Here is a 22,773-nt window from a genome sequence, read left to right as displayed (position 1 = left end):
CACCACAAACTTTCACAAGGCACTTTGGTCAAGAAAAGGATGATATCCTCTCAACCACTTCCTAGTCAAAAATCAGGACAAAAGGAATAGGAGGTCATTTAGATCGATGTTGAAAATTTGGGATTCCAAACTGACCATTCCAGGGCATGATGCTTCTTCTTTCCCCCACTGGAAACCCCAGTTCAGATTACTTGATACTATCTACTGGTAGCAACACAGCCAAAAGGGAGCCTAGGAAATTCTAACTTAATTCTGGTTTAGCCATTTGGATTTTCTTGTTGGATTGAAATGATCCTAGATCATAAGAATAATGACCACTGGTTTGAGTACAGTTTACCATGTAACCCATCACTAGCCCATGTGGGACAAAGTAGAGTAAAAATGTACCTCAGTAAGTTTTATAAAAATGCTCCTATTACTCCTGCACCAGATTTTGTGGCTCTGTAAATAGAACAATGATCTTGGCATGTGAAGAGGGAACACCTTCAGGAATCAGGAGGTATAGGGGAAAGAGAGAGAGAGAGACCTTAATGAACTTTGCTTCAAGGGATGAACTGTGGAGATTTCCACACAAAGGAGAAAGTTCTCCCCTGTATCAAACTGTGGCAGCTAGGTCTACTATCTTCTACTTGATGTTTCTGACCATGGCATGACTGTCATTCTCTTAGATGTCTATCAGAAACAGCAGTGAATGGTCCCAGCTCCCACAAAAAGCACCTGTAAACATCTCTGAATGTATTCCCTACTGCATTTCCATAGCCATCACTCAGACATTCCATGGGAAAAGTGAAAGTCATCTGGCTGGTGGTGTCGACAAACAGTACAAATTAGATTATTAGTACCTCCTAACAACCACCACCAACAACCAACGGGGCTCAATCATTGCAACTGAACTGGGGTCCTATAAGGCCTGCCTACCAACTACTTGGGAAAACTTATTGTCAGCCTGTACCCCCGGTGTACCTCCAACTTATACACTTTTCACATTATGCACTTCCAAACAATTATCAACAACACTTTATTTCCATGTTTACCCTGGAACTATATTGTTTTTGTGGAAACTGCTCATTAAGTTGCCTCCCTCCTGAAAACACAGTCATTTGCATCTTAGGAGTGGTCATAAAATATTTTCAAGTACTTAAGAAAACACCTCAGTATATTATGTAGCCTCAAATGACTGTGGAGATGTCCTCAAAATAAGACTACTCTTCTGGGAGTGCTTCCCAGAAGGATGAATGACTCATTACTTACGTACATTTGGAGGGCAGTTATTCCCTTTTATGGGAATAAGTCAATTAGAAAAAGTGATATAGAATTTGTCCCTGACTTTAGCTTAAGTGATCAGTACTATCTAGGCCTTAGAATCCTTTCAGGTCAGTCTCAATTTATTGGTCAGTGTTGTACGGGGTGCTAGAGTAGCCTTAGATCTCCACTTTATGGGCTAAGGTGGAATCTGTGCAATCAGTAAGACGAATGCCTCCAGCTAAGTGGAAAAGTCAATACAGAAACTTAAGGAGAAAGCCATCTGGTTTTCAAGTGTAGATTGCGATGGTGTAAGAGATTTATCCAGCTGTTTGTGGGCATGGTCAAGATTAATACTGCAGTGGAACTCATCCTGCTGCTTCATAGTAAATGTAAAATGCTTCATGAGATGAATTGAGTAAATTTTGTCCCAATCATTGTCAGATAAATTGGAGTAGTCACTGGTATGGTGTTTTGAGGGAAAATGTTCACTTGTGTAGACATGAAGAATGTATGCTGTGGAAGACAACTCATTCTAGGTCTCTCACACTCTGCACATTTTATGTGCAGAGATGACTTCTGTCTTTAGTCTTGGAATATATAGTATCTCCTTGTGAAGCACTGGGCAGGCATAATAACTGTAGTCCAATAAAGATAATATATCCTCCAAAGCAAAGGGCAGGCAGGTTTACAACCCTATAATAAAATAATCAGGTTCCCTGAGCTTAGGGTCCATTTTTTGTTATGCAATTCACTATGCGTACAGATGTCACCTGATTCATATCATGTTGCCCTGTGAGAAATGGGCCTCAGGAAGCCATGAAAGATATTCCTGATACACTGTCAACTACTATTAGTATGAGTAATAAAGAGTCCCTTATCTCTGACCCAGAAATGTCTTCCGCCAGCATCCATGAAATTGGAGCAAGCTAATTTGTTAGCTTGCAAATCAGGTAGAATCTTAGACCTTTCATAGTCTTTGAAAGTAATCCTGAGAGCAACCATTAAAACCCACGCAAATTGGTATAGCTAAAAATCCTATAGATGAACTAAAATGAAATTTTTTTAAAAGGTGAAATATTCTAAAAAGAAGTCAGAAGACAAGGAACAGAAAAATCAGGAAATGAAGTGGAGGGGATAAGTAAGCAGAAAACACATGATAAAATGGTAAAATTGAAACCAACAATATCTAACACTGCATTAAATATTAATGTAGAAAACACTCCACTTAAAAAACAGGAAAATGTCAGGATCAATAACAAGCAAGATCCAAAGACATGCTGTATATAAGAGTGTTTCTTGGCTTTTCAGGCCCTGTTCACTTGCATATCTATGTGAAGATCATGTGCCAAATTCCAGGAACAAGTCTATTAGGATTTTATCATCCTTCCAATGCTTTAGAGTTGATGTTATTTTTACGGTATTGAATCTTTCCAACAATAACTGGTAATCACTCCATTTATTTTTATTTTCTTTCATATTTCTAAATAAAACATAATTTAAATGACCCATAAATATGCTGTCTACAAGAGACCCACTTCAGACCTAAGGACACATACAGACTGAAAGTGAGGGGATGGAAAAAGATATCCCATGCAAATGGAAATCAGAAGAAAGCTGGAGTAGCAATACTCATATCAAACAAAATAGACTTTAAAATAAAGACTGTTATAAGAGGCAAAATTGGTTCAAGATGGCTTAGTAGAAGGATGTGCACTCACTCCCTCTTGTGAGAGCACCAGAATCACAACCAACTGCTGAACAATCATTGACAGGAAGACACTGGAACTCACCAAAAAAGATACCCCGTATGCAAAGACAAGGAGAAGCCACAATGAGATGGTAGAAGGGGCGCAATCACAATAAAATCAAGTCCAATAATTGCTGGGTGGGTGACTCACAAACTAGAAAACAATTATACCACAGAAGTCCACCCACTGGAGTGAAGGTTCTGAGCCCCACATCAGGTCTCCCAACCTGGGGGTCCAGCAATGGGAAGAGGAATTCCCAGAGAATAAGACTTTGAAGGGTGTTGGGATTTGATTGCAGGACTTCAACCGGATTGGGGGAAACAGAGATTCCACTCTTGGAGGGCACACAAAAAGTAGTGTGCACATCAGGACCCAGGCAGAAGGAGAAGTGAGCCCATAGAAGACTGAACCAGAACTACCAGCTAGTGTTGGAGGGTCTCCTGCAGAGGTGAGGGGGGGGGTTGGGCAGGGGGCTATGGCTCATCACGGGGACAAGGACACAGGTAGCAGAAGCTATGGGAAGTATTCCTTAGCATGAGCCCTCCCGGAGTCTGGATTCTGACATTAGCCACACCAAAGAGCCTGTAACCTCCAGTACTGAGTCATCTCAGGCCAAACAACCAACAGGGATGGAACTCAGCCCCACTCATCAGCAGACAAGCAGATTAAAGTTTTACTGAGCTCTGCTCACCAGAGCAACACCCAGCTCTACCCACCATCAGTCCCTACCATCAGTAAGTTTACACAAGCCTCTTAGATAGCCTCATCCACCAGATGGCAGACAGCAGAAGCAAGAAGAACTATAGTCTTGCAGCCTGTGGAACAAAAACCACATTCACAGAAAGATAGACAAGATGAAAAGGCAGAGGGCTATGGACCAGATGAAGGAACAAGATAAAACCCCAGAAAAAACAACTAAATGAACTGGAAATAGGCAACCTCCCAGAAAAAGAATTCAGAATAATGACAGTGAAGATGATCGAGGATCTCGGAAAAAGAATGGAGGCAAAGATCGAGAAGATGCAAGAAATGTTTAACAAAGACCTGGAAGAATTAAAGAAAAAATACCTAGAAAAACTAAAGAACAAATAAACAGAGATGAACAATATAATAACTGAAATGAAAAATACACTAGAAGGATTCAATAACAAAATAAGTGAGGCAGAAGAACAGATAAGTGACCTGAAAGACAGAATGGTGGAATTCACTGCTGGGAACAGAAAAAAGAAAAAAGAATGAAAACAAATGGAGACAGCCTAAGAAATCTCTGGGAGAACATTAAATGCACCAACATTCATATTACAGGGGTTCCAGAAGGAGAAGAGAGAGAAAGGACCCAAGAAAATATTTAAAAAGATTATAGTCAAAAACTTCCATAACATGGGAAAAGAAATAGCCACCCAAGTCCAGGAAGTGCAGAAAGTCCCAGGAAGGATAAAATTAATGAGAAATACACTAAGACACATAGTAATCAAACTGACAAAAATTAGAGACAGAAAAATTATTAAAAGCAACAAGGGAAAAATGACAAATAACATACAAGGTAACTCCTATAAGGTTAACAGCTGACTTCTCAGCGAAACTCTACAAGCCAAAAGGGAGTGGCATGATATATTTAAAGCGATGAAAGTGAAGAACCTAAAACCAAGATTACTCTACCCGGCAAGGATCTCATTCAGATTCGATGGAGAAACCAAAAGCTTTACAGATAGGCAAAACCTAAGAGACTTCTGCACCACCAAACCAGCAAATGCTACAGGAACTTTTCCTGTAGCAAATGCTTTTCCTGTAGCAAATGCTACAGGAACTTTTCTAATGGGAAACACAAGAAAAGAAAAGGACCTACAAAAACAAACTGAAAACAATTAAGAAAATGGTAATAGGAACATTCATATTGATGATTATCTTAAATGTGAATGTATTAAAAGCTCCATCCAAAAGACACAGGCTTGATGAATGGATACAAAAACAAGACCCATATATATGCTGTCTAAAAGAGACCCACTTCAGACCTAGGGACACATACAGACTGAGAGTGAGAGGATGAAAACAGATATACCATGCAAATGGAAATCAAAAGAAAGCTGGAGTAGCAATACTCATATCAAATAGACTTTAAAATAAAGACTGTTACAAGAGACAAGGAAGGACACTACATGATGATCAAGGGATCCATCCAAGAAGATATAACAATTATAAATATATTTTCACCCAACATAGGAGTACCTCAATACATAAGGCAAATGCTAACAGCTATAAAAGAGGAAATCAAAGGTAATTCAATAATAGTGGGGGACTGTAATACCTCACTTTCACCAATGGACAGATCATGCAAAATGAAAATAAATAAGGAAACATAAGCTTTAAATGATACATTAAACAAGATGGACCTAATTGATATTTATAGGACATTCCATCCAAAAACAGCAGATCACACTTTCTTCTCAAGTGCACATGGACCATTCCCCAGGACAGATCACATCTTGGGTCACAAACCAAGCCTCAGTAAATTTAAGAAAACTGAACTCATATCAAGCACCTTTTCCGACCACACCGCTATGAGATTAGAAATAAATTACAAGGAAAATTAGGTAGGAAACACAAACACATGGAGGCCAAACAGTACGTTACTAAATAAACAAGAGATCACTGAAGAAATCAAAGAGGAAATCAAAAACTACCTAGAGACACATAACAACAAAAACACGATGATCCAAAACCTACAGCATGCAGCAAAACCAGTTCTTAGAGGGAAGTTTATAGCAATACAATCCTACCTCAAGAAAAAAGAAAAATCTCAAATAAACAATCTAACCTTACACCTAAAGGAACTAGAGAAAGAACAAATAAAACCCAAAGTTAGTAGAAGGAAAGAAATCATAAAGATCAGAACAGAAATAAAATAGAAAGAAAGAAAACAATACCAAAGATCAATAAAACTAAAAGCTGGTTCTTTGAGAAGATAAACAAAATTGATAAACCTTTAGCCAGACTCATCAAGAAAAAGAGGGAGAGGATTCAAACCAATAAAATTAGAAATGAAAAAGGAGAAGTTACAATGGACACTGCAGAAATACAAAGCATCTTAGGAGACTGCTACAAGCAACTCTATGCCAATAAATGGACAAGCTGGAAGAAATAGAAAAACTCTTAGAAAGGTCTAAACTTCCAAGACTGAACCAGGAGCAAATAGAAAAATAGGAACAGACCAATAACAAGTAATGAAAGTGAAACTGTGATTAAAAATCTTCCAACACATTTCAATAAAAAAAATAAATAAAAATAAAGTTTTATGAGAGAAAAAAACAATCTTCCAACAAACAAAAGTCCAGGACCAGATGGCTTCACAGATGAATTCTATCAAACATGTAGAGAAGAGCTAACACCCATCCTTCGCAAAATCTTCCAAAAAACTGCAGAGGAAGGAACACTTCCAAACTCATTCTACGAGGCCACCATCACCCTGATACCAAAACCAGAAAAACATACTACAAAAAAAGAAAATTACAGACCAGTATCACTGATAAATATAGATGCAAAATTCCTCAACAAAATACTAGCAAACAAAATCCAGCAACACATTAAAAGGATTATACACCATGATCAAGTGGGATTTATCTCAGGGATGCAAGGATTCTTCAATATATGCAAATCTATGTGATACACCTATTAACAAATTGAAGAATAAAAACCATATGATCATCTCAATAGATGCAGAAAAAGCTTTTGAAAAATTTCAACACCCATTTATGATAAAACCTCTCCAAAAAGTGGGCACAGAGGGAACCTACTTCAACTTAATAAAGGCCATATACAACAAACCCACAGCAAACATCAATCTCAATGGTAAAAAACTGAAAGCATTTCCTCTAAGATGAGGAAGAAGACAAGGATGTCCACTCTCACCACTATTATTCAACATAGTTCTGGAAGTCCTAGCCATGGCAATCAGAGAAGAAAAATAAATAAAAGGAATACAAATTGGAAAATAAGAGGCAAAACTGTCACTGTCTGCAGATGACATGATACTAAACATAGAGAATCCTAAAGATGCCACCAGAAAACTACTAGAGCTAATCAATGAATTTGGTAAAGTTGCAGGATACAAAATTAATGCACAGAAATCTCTTGCATTCCTATACATTAGCAATGAAAGATCAGAAAGAGGAATTAAGGAAACAATCCCATTCACCATTTTAACAAAAAGAATAAAATACCTAGGAGTCAACCCACCTAAGGAGGTAAAAGACCTATACTCAAAAAACTATAAGACACTGATGATAGAAATCAAATATGACACAAACAGATGGACAGATATACCGTGTTCTTGGATTGGAAGAATCAACATTGTGAAAATGACTATACTACCCAAAGCAAACTATAGATTCAATGCAATCCCTATCAAGTTACCAATGGCATTTTTATAGCACTAGAGGAAAAAATTCTTAAAATTTGTATGGAGACACAAAAGACCTTGAATAGCCAAAGTAATCTTGAGGGAAAAAAGTGGAGCTGGAGGAATCAGACTCCCTGACTTCAGACTATGCTACAAAGTGACAGTAATCAAAACAATATGGTACTGGCACAAAAACAGAAATATAGATCAATGGACAGTATAGAGAGCACAGAGATAAACCCACGCATATATGGTCACCTAATCTATGCAAAGGAGGCAAGAATATACAATGGAGAAGAGACAGCCTCTTCAATAAGTGGTGCTGGGAAAAATGGACAGCTACATGTAAAAGAATGAAATTAGAACACTCCCTAACACCATACACAAAAATAAACTCAAAATGGATTAAAGACATAAATGTAAGACAGGACACTATAAACTCTTAGAGGAAAACAGAGGAAGAACACTCCTTGACATTAATCACAGCAAGATCTTTTTTGACCCACCTCCTAGAATAATGGAAGTAAAAACAAAAATAAACAAATGGGACCTAATGAAACTTAAAAGCTTTTATACAGCAAAGGAAACTATAAACAAGATGAAAAGACAACCCTCAGAATGGGAGAAAATATTTGCAAATGAATCAACAGAGAAAGTATTTGTCTCCAAAATATATAAGCGGCTCATGCAGCTCAATATTAAAAAAAACAAACAACCCAATCCAAAAATGGGCAGAAGACCTAAATAGACATTTCTCCAAAGAAGATATACAGATGGCCAAGAGGCACATGAAAAGCTGCTCAACATCACTAATTATTAGAATAATGCAAATCAAAACTACAATGAGGTATCACCTCACAGTGGTTAGAATGGGCATCATCAGAAAATCTACAAACAACAAATGCTGGAGAAGGTGTGGAGAAAAGGGAACCCTTTTGCACTGTTGGTGGGAATGTAAATTGATACAGCCACTATGGAGAACAGTATGGAGGTTCCTTAAAATACTAAAAGTAGAATTACCATATGACCCAGCAATCCCACTACTGGGCATATAAACAGAGAAAACCAAAATTCAAAAAGACACATTCACCCCAATGTTCATTGTGATGCCACTTACAATAGCCAGGTCATGAAAGCAACCTAAATGCCCATCAATAGATGAATGGATAAAGAAGATATGGTACATATATACAATGGAATATTACTCAGCCATAAAAAGGAATGAAATTGAGTCATTGGAAGAGACGTGGATAGACATAGAGACTGTCATATAGAGTGAAATACGTCAGAAAGAGAAAAACAAATATCGTATATGAACGCATATATGTGGAATCACGAAAAATGGTACAGATGAACCGGTTTGCAAGACAGAAATAGAGACACAGATGTAGAGATCAAACGTATGGACACCAAGTGGGGAAAGTGGGGGTGAGATGAATTGGGAGAGTGGGATTGACATATATACACTAATATGTATAAAATAGATAATAAGAGACTGCTGTATAAAAAAAACAAAATTTTAAAAAACGAATAGAATAAAATATAAATAAGAAACTTAAAAAAACGACTTTTACAAGAGATAAGGAAGGACGCTACATAATGATCAAGGGATCAATCCAAGAAAAAGTCGTAACAATTTTAAATATATATGCACTAAACATAGGAGCACCTCAATATATAAGTCAAATGTTGGGGACTTTCCTGGCAGTCCAGTGGTTAAGACTTTGCCATCCAATGCAGGGGGTGTGGATGGGTTTGATCCCTGGTCAGGAAGCAAAGATCCCACATGCCTCGTGGCCAAAAAACCAAAACATAAAACGGAAGCAATATTGTAACAAATTCAATAAAGACTTTAAAAATGGTCACATCCAAAAAAATCTTTAAAAAATATATATCTCCATAAGCCAAATGCTAACAGCCATAAAAGGGGAAATTGACAATAACACAATAATAGTAGGGGACTTTAACACCTCACTTACACCAATGTACAGATCATCCAGACAGAAAATTAATAAGAAAACACAAGCCTTAAATGACACGTTAGACCAGATAGACTTAATTGATATCAAAAGGACCTTCCATTCAAAAGCAGCAGAATACACTTTCTTCTCAAGTGCACCCGGAACATTCTCCAAGATAGATCACATCTTCGGCCACAAATCAAGCCTAGGTAAAAACTGAAATCATATCAAGCATCTTTTCCAACCACAAAAGAGATTAGAAATCAATTACAAGAAAAAAACCATAAAAAAACACAGTTACATGGAGGCTAAACAATATGTTACTAAACAACCAATGGATCACTGAAGAAGTCAAAGAAGACATTGAAAAATACCTAGAGGCAAATGACAATGAAAACACACCAATCGAAAACTAATGGGACGCAGCAAAAGCAATTCTAAGAGGGAAGTTTATAGCAATACAATCTTACCTCAAGAAACAAGAAAAATCTCAAATAAATAACCTAACCTTACAACTAAAGCAACTAGAGAAAGAACAAACAAAACCTGAAGTTAGTAGAAGGAAAGAATTCATAAAGATCAGAGTAAAAATAAATGAAATAGAGATGAAGAAAACAATAGCAAAGATCAACGAAAGTAAAAGCTGGTTCTTTGAGAAGATAAACAAAATTGATAAACTTTTAGCCAGTCTCGTCACGAAAAAAAAGAGAGAGGACTCAAATCAATAAAATTAGAAATGTAAAAGGAAAAGTTACAAAGGACACCAGAGAAATACAAAGGATCATAAGAGACTACTACAAGCAACTATATGCCAATAAAATGGAAAACTTAGAAGAAATGTACAAATTCTTAGGAAGGTACAACCCTCCAAGACTGAACCAGGAAGAAATAAAAAATATGAACAGACCAGTCACAACTACTGAAATTAAAACTGTGATTAAAGAACTTCCAACACACAAAAGTCCAGGACCAGATGGTTTCACAGGCAAATTCTATCTTTCATATTTTTAAATGAAACATAATTTACATTATAAATATCCTGTACTTTTGTTATAATAACTTAGATTATTATTCAGCTTCTTATAATTTTTGCTAAATATATACATGATGTTTTTGTGGGAAGATTCAGTTTATAACAATTTTTTTGTTGTATAGGAATGCTGTTTTCTGTATATTAACATTTTACAAGTAGTTTATTTTTCCGATTTTTCTCTATAGCATCTCTTGATTCCCTAATAAGATATTCACATTATCTGAAAATTATGGCAATATAGTTCCTTCCTTTGTAAGTCTCATACCTTCTGTTATTTTTTTCTTCACTTAATCAGCTGTCTGTAAACCCTCCAATATAACAACTATAAGAACTATGATTTTAAACATTCTTTTCTTATCATTCAATACGTCATGATTGCTGCTTCTTTTTAGTCATCAAAAAGGAAATGTAGTGTCAATTTTGGTTCACAAATTTATTTAAAAGAGAAAATTTCCACATATTCCAAGAATATTAAAAATTTTAAAATCATATATGGATATTGAAATGCATCAAGTGTTTTTATCAGCTATTTTTAGAATCATATATATTTTTCCTTTAATTTTTAAGTGAATTATTTTGAGATATTCCAAATATTGAAACTTCTTTGTTTCCCTAGGGAAAAAATAACCCACTTTGCCATAGTGTATTTTTACATATATTTTTTGGATTTTGTTTATATTTTTGTCTCTGTATTTAGAAATCAGGTCGCCTATGCTTTTCTTTGTCATAATGATATTAAGACAACCATCTCTTGTAATTATTTTGAGTAATTTCCTTTTCTTTCTATTTTCATGAAAACTGACATAAAAAAAACTATTTGTTTCCTAAAGGCTTAGTGATTCTTAATTTTAAAATTATCTGGGTCTGGTGTTTTGTTGTTATATGTCTGAGTAGAGCGGGTTGTGGATTACTACCTAATGATTATGTTCTTTAATTGATAAATATGTATTCCTATTTTCAGTTTCTTCTGGGTCACTTTTTACTAAGTTGCACTTTTTCCTAGAAATTGTTTATTTGGTCTGAATTTTCAAATAGTTAAAAATATTTTCAAATATATTTGGTCTAAATTTTCAACTATTTCAAACATCATAAAATTTTGTATGGTATTTTACTTTGATTATAAATAGTCTGCCATAATTATAATTACATCTCCTTTTTAATTCCTTCCAAATTTATATATGCTTTCTCTTTTTTAGACGACTCATTTTGGCAGAAGTCTATTTTATTAGGTTTTGCAAATAGCCAAATTTCAGTATCCCATACATTTAATTTTTTTAATATGATAAAAATTATATATGTATGTAATTTTCCTTTTTAATTTCCTAGTAGACTTTTTCTTTGGATATGCAATGCCTATTTTTTTTTAAATAAACTTAATTTTTTTTTTTTAGAATTTAGTTTTAGAATTTTAGAAAAGTTGAAGTGTTACTACAGACAATATAAAACCCAGTTTCCCCTACTGTTAATATACTACATTATTATGGTACATTTTGATTCATTAATTTTAGAAACAATTTTGATAAATTAATATTAACTAAATTCCATACTTTATTTAGATGTTCTTAGTTTTTCCCTAAAGTCATTTTTTCTGTTTCAGAATCCCATTCAGGGTACCATATTACATCTAGCCATCATATCTTAGGCTCCTCTAAACTATGATAGTAATGCAGACTTTCCTTGGTTTTTGATGATGCTGACAGTTTTAAGGAATACTAGACAGGTATTTTATAGAATTTTCCTCAATTTGGGTTTGTCTTATATTTTTTCATTGTTAGATTAAAGTAACATTCTCATCAGATCACATCAATGATATGCAGAGTGAACATGACATTACTGATGATGTTAATCTTGATCACCTGGCTGAGATAGTGTTTGTCAAGTTTCTCTATGTTAAGCTTCTTTTTTTTTCCCCTTCCATTCTGTGCTTTTTTGGATGGAAGTCACTGTGTGCATTCCATGGTTAAGGGTTGGGAAGTCATGCTCCAGCTTTTAAAGGAGAAATATTTACATTGGTATTTGCAATTTTTCTATAAGGGAGATTTGTCTATTATCCTCCATTAATTTCTTTATTCAGTCATCTATGTATATCATCTTTTTGGGCACATGGATATTTGCTATATTTGGGTTACAATTTAACAGTAGTTACTTTGCTCAAATTCACTCAAATAATTCTAGTTTTGGCTATTGGGATCTCTTTCAGATGGCTCATATGTCCCTTTGACATACAACCATCATTTTGGTTTTTAAACACGTCCTTATTTTCTGGCACTGCAAGATGCTACAGGATCATACTGTGTATTCTCCAGGCCCAACCCTAGATTCAGCCATTTCTCCAAAGAGCTCTAGTTTCTTCTACTGGAGAATGGTATTAGAAACCAAACACAATGTCTTCCTTTTTATTTCACTTCTTGAATAGAATTCTGAACTTACAGATTTTCAATCATTTTTTTCCAGCTAAATGTATTCGAACCATATTCTAACCTGTAAGAGACTGCTTTATCAAACTTAAAATGTTGATGTATAGTAATTTTTATTATCACTAGGTTCTAAATATTCCCTGTTATCAATCAGAATATATTATGTGATAAATAAATTAAAAAGTAGATTTAAAAATTTTCTAACATGTAAGTGCTTTAATTTTCTTCTTTTTATTTCTAATTTTATTGCATTATGGTTAAAGAATGACATTTTCACAGTAATAAAAATTAAATATTGGTTGAGATTTGCTTTGTGGCCTACTTGTTAAAAAATTTTTGTTTTGTTTTTACTTATGCCAACTTTTCTTTATGTATTTGGAAACAATGTGTATATAAATACTGAATCATTATCTCACCCTGGTGAATATACTCTTTGTTTTTTATTGTGTATTGCAGTCCTAATACTGATTTTACTTTAAGGTATACTTTCATTAATTTATCTACCTGATTTCTTTTCTAAACATATGCTTGAAACTTTATTATCTATATTGAAATTCTGTGAATTTAAAACAAAACAGATTTAATGCCTTTATATTTATTGTAATTCCTTAATTAGGAATATATTTACAACTAAATAAAATTTTTTGTTCTCTACTTGCCATGCTTTTTCTTGTTCATTTTTCCCTGTTTCCCAGCTTTTATTTTATTAGTGAAATATTTCTTACTCTCTCCCAGTAGTTTGTAATTTCTGTATTGTATTTCTGTCCTTGTCATGCTTAACCTTAAATTTTAACATGACTATTTAACTGAGTCTAAAGATAATCAAGATCCCTGAATCCTACGGAACAATATTTATAATGTTTCTATGCTGGTTACTCCATTCTCTTCTACATCTGTTCTTCAATATTTTATGACCCATTTTACACTCTCCAAAGGAGTCACTATTTCTATTACATAATATAATTTGAATTCAATATATAATATGTTTATTAAATCAATGTTCAGAAAAACAAATTTATTCTTTTGTGTTTCTGAATTATATCTTTCCAACTTGTATATAATTTTGATAATTCCTTGATTATACTCTCCCATTCTCTCTGTTCTTTCCCTTTGGAAATCTATTAGACCTAGATTGGACCTTTGGGTTATATCTTGCATGAATTTTAATATCTCTCCTTAATTTTAATGTCTATACATTTCATTTCTAGAATCCAAGATTATTTTCATATCTACCTATTTCATTTCCTTGGTTTCATTTCTATATTCAAGATCATTTTTTTAAATATGTACTTTTTTATATTCTTTTCTTAGGATTTATAAACTTTCCTCACATCTCAATCATAAGAAACATACCAGTTTTATAATCCCATACATGTTGTATCAGTATGGATAATCTGCTGTTTATCTTGCTGGAAAAATCTAATTTATTTTGGTTGTTCTACCTTGGAACACTACACATGTTTGCAATGTTATGTCTCCATATTTATTTTGTGTTAATTATGTCAAATGACTCAACTATCACCAGCATGAGACCATTTTTTATATTATTTTGGGTGATTCATAGACCAATGGATACAGTGAATACAGGCATACCTCAGAGAGATTGCAGGTTCATTTCCAGACCACCAAAATAAAACAAATATCACAATAAAGCAAGTTGCACAGATTCTCTGATTTCCCAGTGCACAGAAAAGTTTTGTTTACACAGTACTATAGTCTATGAAGTGTGCAAGAGCATTATGTCTAAAAAAATGTACATACTTTAATTAAAAACTACTTTATTGCTAAAAAATGCTAGCCATCATCTGAGTCTTAAGGGAGCTATAATCTTTTTGCAATAATAGCATCAAAGATCACTGATTACAGACCACCATAACAAATATAATGAAAAAGTTTGAAATGTTGCAAGCATTACCAAAATGTGACACAGAAACTCAAAGTGAGCAAATGATGTTGGAAAAATGGCACTGATAGACTTGCTTGTAGTAGGGTTGCCACAAACCTTCAATTTGTAAAAAAATGCAACATCTGTGAAGTGCAATAAAGCAAAGCATAAAAAAATGAAGTAGGCCTGTATTCAATATTTGAAGCCTATAAATTGTGCAGACCAATGACTATATAATTTCGCATCTTGAGGATAGGAAGTTTAATGTTTTTTCTACCTAGAAACCAGGATATTTATCATTTGATCACTACTTTTGAACACCCCAGATTTATGCAACAGTATGTATTCCATCTCCCTATTTTTCCTAGGCCCAGGATTTTGTTTTCTCTCCTTCTTGGCACATTAAAAACATATCTTAGTAGCTGTGAACTTTAAAATAAAGAAGAAGAATGACAAATCAACCAATTCCAAAAAAGAAGAAAATAACCACAGTCAAGCAACACTACCGTGCTCTATTAGATACTCCCTGTTCCAGATTCTTTCCATAGTGCATCCCATTTAATCATGACAACAGCCTTATGAGGTAAAACTCATTAAAACCAATCATCACATATGGAAATTAAGTCTTAGAGATGTTAATGAAGTTAAAATAATGACAGATTTGAAATATGAACCAATATCTAAATATGAAGTTGGTCATTTTAAATTACTTCTCTAAATTTCAGAATAGCTTTCTATTCTGAAATTCAGGAAAACCCAAAGAGTATTATCTGTAAAAACTGACAGGATTTGGATTATCTAAATGAGGAGTTTCAGTATTTTAGGAGGCAGAGTGGAGAAATGATACTTGGTATACATAACCTGGAAAACTATTTTAATTGTGTATTTCCCAACTTAGGAAATCAAAACTATTATACAGTTCAAGATCATAGTTCTTTAATTTCATGACAGTTATTTTTAGCAAAGAAAGAAAATTTAGCATTCTCTTTTCTGATCTTGCTGGGGTTAATTTTTGTATCTTCCTTATACACTTCTGAGATTTTCTTTTCTCCTCATAGTTTTATAAGACATTTTAGTTTTATAACATTTTGTTAGGTTTAATAACATCTAATTCTAGATTTAAATAATCCCTTTCACCAGAACTTTTTTTTTTTTTTTTTTGCGGTACACGGGCCTCTCACTCTTGTGGCCTCTCCCGTTGTGGAGCACAGGCTCCGGATGCGCAGGCTCAGTGGCCATGGCTCACGCGCCTAGCCGCTCCGTGGCATGTGGGATCTTCCCGGACAGGGGCACGAACCCGTGTCCCCTGCATCGGCAGGCGGACTCTCAACCACTGGGAAGGGAAGGGAAGCCCTCACCAGAACTTTTAAGAAAATAGTCTTTTCATATATGCACCCTTCCTGGAGTTTCAATCAATATGAACTGTTTACATGGTTTATAATTTACACAAATATTTCAAACTAATGACATTTGTCTTTTTCACCTTTTTGTATGTAGATACCATTATAGTTGGGTTAATGGATGAAATACTCCTTCATAATATAACATACCTCCATTCCAGAATGTTGACTGGATTCATTCTGTTACTTGTATTCCTCTTGATTTTCAAAAAAGAATTACTAATTTTTTTGTTTTCTTTTGTTCCTACCCTCATTTCAGAAAAAAATGAAGATAAAGTATCTCTAACACTAAAAAAAAAAAATGAATAAAAATAAATTACTTCTCTACATTGAAGAATAAGGCAGGGTAGTAGTTCTTTAACATACATACCCTGTTTTATTTTGTTTAACAAATTGATAAAGTATCTAAAAAGTCAAATAATATGTAAAATAGTATGGTTTTTATTTTAACTTAATAATTTACTATAACTCATGGTTCTATGACAACTAAATTTTTTTCCCTTAAGTTGATTCACACAGATAATCTCTTGCTGCTTTTTTTTTCCTTACTATTATATACTCCACATCATTAAATGTGGTAAAGGGCTCATAGATGTCATCTCTACAAAATATATCTTTCCAAAACTTGTCAGTCTATTACTAGAAACTAACTGTAATCTCGGCTTTGTGACATGAATAATTGGAGAATGAGCAATACCGTGTTGTTCTGTGAGACTGACTTAAGTCAGAATTAATCTGAGTCATTTGTGTAGCTCAGTTCTGTGTATGCATCTTCACAATCCATGCCCATTATAGCGAGACTGATATAAATTAAGTACCAAAGATAGGAGACTTACTATCAGTGGAAATGCAATTCCTGGAGCCACACATCTCAGTAATTAGTGATAATAAGTTCTTAAAAAAAAAAAAAAAATCATGGGCTTCCCTGGTGGCGCAGTGGTTAAGAGTCTGCCTGCCGATGCAGGGGACACGGGTTCGTGCCCCGGTCCGGGAAGATCCCACATGCCGCGGAGCGGCTAGGCCCGTGAGCCATGGCCGCTGAGCCTGCGCCTCCGGAGCCTGTGCTTTGCAACGGGAGGGGCCACAACCGTGAGAGGCCCGCGTACAGCAAAAAAAAAAAAAAAAAAAAAAAAAAAAAAAAAAAATCACACACACACGTTTGTATTTGTATATGTGTATGTAATATTTTAAAGAATTCCCATAGTTGCATATTACTGTACTGGAACTTTTGGTTCTTTTCAAATATTTATATATAGAATATTTATTGGTAATTTTTATATTCTCCAATGAGAAAGAAAACTTAGTTGGCCCGCATTGTTTCATTTCTCATAGGATTATAGGGAACTATAACAATTAAAAATAGAAACAGTCACTTGCAGATTCTCAGCAATTAACAAAAGTTAATTAGAATTATTACGGTAACAAACATGCACCCATAATGTTCTTGTTGATAAATTTTAACTACATGTAATAAGGAAATCCAAGACTGAGCCAATCTCATAAATTGTTTTACACTATGTGAATGCCTTCTCTGGCTGGTCAAATTAAATATTGATAGACTGTCCTCTCAGAAAGGGTTAGACAAAGACATTTTATTTGTCTCAAAGCCTAAAAGTTAAAATGCAGCCTTCTAGAAAGAGTGTGTTGAATCAGTTAAGCAATAAAAATGAACATAATTACTTGTTCCCCGTTCTATTCTCATTTGATAAAGAAAAGAAATAATAAGATGGGACTGAGACCACACTGGGTTGTCAGTCATTTCTCATGTTATGTTTTAAGTGTCAGTAAATATTTTAATAAGATGTTTAGTTTTCTTTCCAAGGAAATAAGTTAAATGAGATTTTAATGTAATTTAAAATAACTGAAGACAAGTTGTTGCTTTTCCTGAGCATAAATTTTACTCTCAACATTGTGTTGTGTCACTGAGAGATTTCCAAGGATGTGAATGATAAGGCCCCTTTCTCCAAGAAGTTTATAAATGCCAGGAGTATCAGATTGATATACATAAAATAATTTATATTACATACTGTAAACACATATTAATACTTTGTTTCATCGTAACTACTAGAAACAAAGCTCTCAAATACTACTAGAAACTAAGCTCTCAAATAATAAGATATATTAGTGTAAGAAACTTTCATAGTTAATAAAATGATATATAAACATGGATCTTAGATTATGTTTATTTTTTATGAATATTCCCAAGTATTTTTGAAAACTTCGAAGTGCAATTCATTACCACGTTAAAGAAAGCAGTATTGCTTCAAACACCATCAAGCAAACAAATATATTAATAAAGGCACATTAAGTGAGAAAGTATCTAAAAGTTTGAATGCCTTTTTTTCTTTTAGCTATAGTTGAATAATGTAAAGAAGGTTCAAATAAGCTTCACGGTACTTGTCTATTTCTCCAATATCTTACTGTTCTTTAAATTACTATTCCACTTTCTTCTAATTCCAAAGCTGAATCAGCATTTTAAACCTCACCCAGTTTGTGGAACTTGGTTATGACAGACCTGGGAAACGAGCACCATTACTAATTTTTTTTTTTTTTTTTTTGCGGAACGCAGGCCTCCCACTGCTGTGGCCTCTCCCGTTGTGGAGCACAGGCTTCGGATGCACAGGGTCAGCGGCCATGGCCCACGGGCCCAGCCGCTCCGCGGCATGTGGGATCCTCCTGGACCGGGGCACGAACCCGCGTCCCCTGCATCGACAGGTGGACTCTCAACCACTGCGCCACCAGGGAAGCCCCCATTACTAATTTTTATACCATGCATCTTTATTTTTTAGCAAGCTAGTTCAAGACTACAAGAAAAGAGGTGATAATTTTATCTCTAGCTGAGATGGCACACAGAGCTATGACTAAGTTAAATTAAAAATCAGCTTGATCAATTAATGATTATCATCATCACCTCCACAATCCTTGTCATTTTATCTGTATGCAATTTTTAGCTGGAAGGAACTTTGTGATGATTTATTAAGCTTTGTAAATCTCCAACATAAAATTTTAAGTAGTTTTGGTGTTCAATATTTTCTCCTAGTATCTTTAAATCAGACTGTACTGTGCCTTATCCTATAGACTTAGATGTTCACTATTTATTTTATAGAGAGGTTTTGCATTTGCATATTGAGTTTAGCAAAAGGTAACAGAGTTCCAAAAAACTGAAGACTGGAATGTGTAATGTTTACGTGGTCATGTTTTCTCCCTTGCTTTCCTCAGGTTTACCAAGATGTATCTGAGGAGGCGCTAAGTAGAGTAGTGATAGGGAAAAGATAAATCACAATCTCCTACTCTCATCCTCCTTAGTCAAAAGATTTAATTTGATAAAACCTAAATAGAAATACTTTAATTGTCTAGAAAAAAATATGCTGATTATCTTTAAAAAAGTATAAAGAGAATAATTTTTAGATTCTAGATTAAAAAGAAAGTAGTGATGCGGTGGAAGTAAAAAGAAGAGGTAATTTCTAAAGAATCTGGAACACCGGAAGAAGAATAAAGAGAGAAATGAGCAGAAGAAATATTATAAATAATGCCTATGAATTTTGCAAAATTATGACTATGAACAAACCTAGGAAGGTCAGAGAACATCAAGAAGTCATTCAAAGAGAAGGAAAATGATAAAGTTCAGAAACTTGGATATAAAAAAAAAAGTTAGAAAAGGAATAAATGAAAGTAAGATTTAACTTTTTAGTTTCCTTATTTTTAACTGCTTGAATAGATAACTGTTATGTATTAATGATTTAATAATTATTTAAAATATTTTTAAAAATTAATAATAATTTGTCATTTGAATAATAATAAATTTTATTTTGGTTATAGCTTATGGATAAGTGAAATAAATAACAGCAATATTATAAGGAATAATAAGAAGGAAAGGGAATATTCTAAGTTATTTCTACTATCAGTGAAGGGGTAAAATGTTATTTGTAAAGGGGTAAAATGTTATTTGAAAGTGGACATAAATTTATGTTAAAAGTATTCCACACACAGTGAATATAGCCAGTATTTTATACTAACTTTAAATGGAGTATAATCTGTAAAAATTTTAAATCACTATGTTGTATGACTGAAACTAATACCTCAAAAAGAATAAAATAAAATAAATGCATTCTACAAAATCTATGGCAATTACTAAAAAGAAAAATTAAAGTATAAGTAACATTAAAAGAGTAGAGAAAATGGAATCATATAAAATTGCTTAATTAAAATCACAGAAAATAGAAAAAGGAAGAAACAAAGAACAAGTACAATGAATAGAAAACAGTTATACTAATCCAACTGTACCAATAATCATGTTAAATGTGAATAGTCTAAATACACCAATTAAAATACAGAGACTGTTGGAGTGGCTAAAAAAGTATGATCCAACTATATGTTTTTTATAAGAAACTCAGTATAAATATAAAGACATAGAATAAAAGTAAAGAGATGGATACAGATATATCATGCTAACACTAATCAAAAAGAAAAGCTGTGGTAGTTATATTAATCTCAGACAAAGCAGACTTTAAAACAAGGCAAATTATCAAGATAAAGAGGGGCATTATCTAATGAAAAGGGGTGGGGTCATTTCTCCAAACAGACATATCCTTAATGAATATGCACTTAACAACAGAGCACCAAAGTAGATGAGGCAAAAAAATGATAGAACTGCTAGGAGAATATATAAATACATTATTATAGTGGAGACTTCACAATCCATCTTTACCAGGAATTGATGGGTACTACAACTAGACCAGGAGTAAAGGTATAGCTTAACTGGGCAGTACCATCCATCAGTTGGGCTTAATTAACATATATAGACTATTTCATCAAGCAACAGCAGAATATACATTCTCCTCAAGGTCACTAAAATATTATCTGCCACATCAGTAAACACAGGATGCTGCAGCCATCAAGTCACCACATTACAGCTGCCCCTATGGCGAGCCACAAGGGCACTCAGGATGGAAACAAAGAATGCCCACCATCTAGTAGTCAACTTCTGCAGACACTCCAACAGTGCACCCTGAGGAGACTTGGGATGAGAAAACACAAGATACTGGCCCTAGATAGCTGAGGTGCATATCAAAGGAATGATTTCAGTGAGTCCAGACTCTTACATCTTCCCATACATAGAAAAGTGCTAAATTCTTCAATTGGAGATATCTGTTTTTTCCTCTATATCCTGCGCCACCCCTTGTCTCTTTGGGACAGTTTCTCAGCGTTATCTGAGATACTGTGTCCCGGGCTTGAAGTCCTCAGAATATCTGCTGAATAAAAATATAACTCTCAAATTTTAGGTTGTGCATTTTTTTTCAGTCGACAGTCAAATGAAACATTCACCAAGACAGACCACATTCTCATCCACAAAACACATCTGAACAAGTTAAAAAGGAGGGATCATACCATGTATGCTTTCAGACCAAAATGGAATTAAACTAGAAACCAATTACATAAAGATAGCTGGAAAATCACAAAATACTTAGAGATTATACAACACACTTCTAAATAACACATTGGATAAGAAAAAGTCTTAAGAGAACATTAAAAATATTTTGAACTAAATGAAAATGAAAATACATCTTATCAAAATTTGTGGGATGCAGCAAATACAGTTCTTAAAAGAAATATATAGCATTGAATACATTTTTTAGAAAAAGAAAGACATAAAATCAATAATCTAAACTGCCACCTTAGGAAACTAGAGAAAGAAGAACATTAAAAATATGAAGATAGAAGAAGAAAGGAAATAATAAAAATTAGTGTAGAAGTCAATGAAATTAAAAAAGAGAATACAGAATTTTTGTTTTTCATTTTAAAAGCTAGTTTGTTGGAAAGTTCAATAAAATTGATAAAACTCTAGCCAGGCTAACCAAAGGAAACAGAGAAGGCACAAATCACTAATAGCAAAATTCAAAGAGAAGCCATCACTACTGATCCATGAACATTAAAATGACAATACAGGAATATTATGAACTACACTATTTCTACAAATCTGATAACTTAGATGAAATGAACCAATTCTTTGAAAGACATAATCTACTAAAATTCATACAAGGATAAACAGATCATCTAAATAGGTCTATATCTATTTTTTAAAATTGGATCCATAATTAACAACCTTCCAAAATAGAAAGCACCAGATCCATATGGTTTCTTTAGTGAATTTTCCCAAACATTTAAGAAAGAAATGATACCAATTCTTTACACTCTTTTTCAGAAAATGGAAGCAGAGGGAACACTTCCTAATTCATCATGTGAGGTCAGCATTACCATAATATCAAAACCAGATAAGACATTACAAGAAAGGAAAACTACAGATAGGTATCAGCCATTAATATAGATACAACAATCTTCAACAAAATATTAGTAAGTAGAATCCAACAATGCACAAAAAGAATTTTGATTTAATTTTGATTAAAAATTCAGAAAAACCCCAAGCAGGATAAATACAAACATAGGCACATAAGGATTAAACTGCTAAATAGTAGAGAGAAAATGTTAAAGCAACCAGGGAATATAAAAGTTATTACCTAGGGATAAATATCAATTATGAGATGAATTTTCAACAGTCACTATGAAAGTCAGAAGAAAATGGAATATGTTTTAAGTTTAAAAAAAGAAATATCCTGCCAACCTAAAAGCTTATATTGAATAAAAATTCTTTAAAACAGAAGGCCAAATAAAGATGTTTTCACACACACAC

The sequence above is a fragment of the Delphinus delphis genome, chromosome 7 (assembly GCF_949987515.2).
Source record: "Delphinus delphis chromosome 7, mDelDel1.2, whole genome shotgun sequence".
NCBI classification, from domain to species: domain Eukaryota; kingdom Metazoa; phylum Chordata; class Mammalia; order Artiodactyla; family Delphinidae; genus Delphinus; species Delphinus delphis.
This window is presented reverse-complemented; position numbering follows the sequence as displayed.